Below are 2,500 nucleotides of genomic sequence, written 5' to 3'. Positions count from 1 at the left end.
ACCGGCCGGGCCAGGCAGGAAAATTCGTCAGGGGGGCACGCTGACGAAAAGAGGGGCTGCCGCGTGGAAAATCGGCAGCGCAGATTTTTCGACGAACAGGGGCTGGACTGGCCGGGCCAGGCAGGAAAATTCGTCAGGGGGGCACGCTGACGAAAAGAGGGGCTGCCGCGTGGAAAATCGGCAGCGCAGATTTTTCGACGAACAGGGGCTGGACGCTGGACTGGGCCAGGCAGGAAAATTCGTCAGGGGGCACGCTGACGAAAAGAGGGGCTGCCGCGTGGAAAATCGGCAGCGCAGATTTTTCGACGAACATTCGTCAGGGGGGCACGCTGACGAAAAGAGGGGCTGCCGCGTGGAAAATCGGCAGCGCAGATTTTTCGACGAACATTCGTCAGGGGGGCACGCTGAGGAAAACAGGGGCTGCCGCGTGGAAAATCGGCAGCGCAGATTTTTCGACGAACAGGGGCTGGATGCTGGACCGGCCGGGCCAGGCAGGAAAATTCGTCAGGGGGGCACGCTGACGAAAAGAGGGGCTGCCGCGTGGAAAATCGGCAGCGCAGATTTTTCGACGAACAGGGGCTGGACTGGCCGGGCCAGGCAGGAAAATTCGTCAGGGGGGCACGCTGACGAAAAGAGGGGCTGCCGCGTGGAAAATCGGCAGCGCAGATTTTTCGACGAACAGGGGCTGGACGCTGGACTGGGCCAGGCAGGAAAATTCGTCAGGGGGGCACGCTGACGAAAACAGGGGCTGCCGCGTGGAATGGCAGCCTACACGCAGATGCGAATTCGGCAGCGCACGATGGCTTGAGCAGGTCATGGGTTCGACTTGGCGCGATCTGAAACCTGGACGAGGGACTGTCGACGCTGGACGAGCCAGCGCGGTGGCCTGTCGTGCCCCGTTCAGGGGGGGCCTGCCGCGGAGACAGCCCTCGCGGGCTCGACAGCGCAGGCCAGCGTCCCCGACGTCGCTGGCCGCGGCAGGCGAGCTGCCGGGGTTCCCGCATTCCTACAAGAAAACGTCGTGCTTTCCACATGAAACCAATCCAGTAAAATCAGCCATATTTTTATGAGGCTGCCCACTGAATTTGGGGTCATTCCGGGCCGGTTCCTAGTTTTGCGGATTTACTCGATTTCTAATGGTAGGAAAATTAAAACAAATACTTCCCGACCTCGAAAAATTCTGGGAAAATTAATGAAGGTGGATTGCATTTTTGCCAACCTCTGTGCAAAATTTCAGCTCAAAATACCAAGAAATGAATTTTTTAGAGGGGGGGTGACAGCTGGGACCTAGTAGTGTCTCCCCCTGCCAGAGCTGCAATGACACTTATTGCTCTTTAGGGAGCCACCAGGCCGGCGCCCCTCAAAGACCACACGCGCGCGCGCGCCCGCCCGCGCTGGGCGCTGGGGCGCTGGGGCCTGAGGGCCTGGGGCCCTTGGGGGCCCTTGGGGGCCCTTGGGGGCCCTTGGGCGCTTGGGCGCGCGCGCGCGGCCCCCGCAGCCATGCCGCGCTGCGCGACGCGCGGACAGCCCCTGCTGGCTTGCTCTCTCGCCCGCGGGGGGGCTGCCTTCGGGCCCTGGCCCCCCGCGTTCTGGCCTGCCCCCTGCGTGGGAGAGGCTAGGCGCTGCAGGGGCCAGCCCGACGTCGCTGGCCGCGGCAGGCGACAGCCCGACATCGCTGGCCGCGGCAGGGGCCAGCCCGACGTCGCTGGCCGCGGCAGGCGACAGCCCCTGCTGGCTTGCTCTCTCGCCCGCGGGGGGGCTGCCTTCGGGCCCTGGCCCCCCGCGTTCTGGCCTGCCCCCCGCGTGGGAGAGGCTAGGCGCTGCAGGGGCCAGCCCGACGTCGCTGGCCGCGGCAGGCGACAGCCCCTGCTGGCTTGCTCTCTCGCCCGCGGGGGGGCTGCCTTCGGGCCCTGGCCCCCCGCGCTCTGGCCTGCCCCCCGCGTGGGAGAGGCTAGGCGCTGCAGGGGCCAGCCCGACGTCGCTGGCCGCGGCAGGCGAGCCGCCGGGGTTCCCGCATTCCTACAACAAAACGTCGTGCTTTCCACATGAAATCAATCCAGTAAAATCAGCCATATTTTTATGAGGTTGCCCACTGAATTTGGGGTCATTCCGAGCCGGTTCCTATTTTTTCCGATTTCCTCGATTTTTAATGGTAGGAAAATAAAAAAAAATACTTCCCGACCTCGAAAAATTCTGGAAAAATTAATAAAGTTGGATTGGATTTTTGCCAACCTCTGTGCAAAATTTCAGCTCAAAATACCAAGAAATGAATTTTTTAGAGGGGGGGTGACAGCTGGGACCTAGTAGTGTCTCCCCCTGCCAGAGCTTCAATGACACTTATTGCTCTTTAGGGGGGTGCCCCCTGACTGGCCATGGGGCGCGCTGGCCTGGCGCCCATAGGCCTGCCGCGGGGGATATGTGGGCTGTTGCTAAACTCGGACTAAGGTGGGGGGCCTCATGGCCCGAAGTATTGCCGGCATCGATGACCCGTTTTCCGGCC

This window comes from Populus nigra, chromosome 2, assembly GCF_951802175.1.
Source record: "Populus nigra chromosome 2, ddPopNigr1.1, whole genome shotgun sequence".
Classification (NCBI taxonomy): domain Eukaryota; kingdom Viridiplantae; phylum Streptophyta; class Magnoliopsida; order Malpighiales; family Salicaceae; genus Populus; species Populus nigra.
This window is presented reverse-complemented; position numbering follows the sequence as displayed.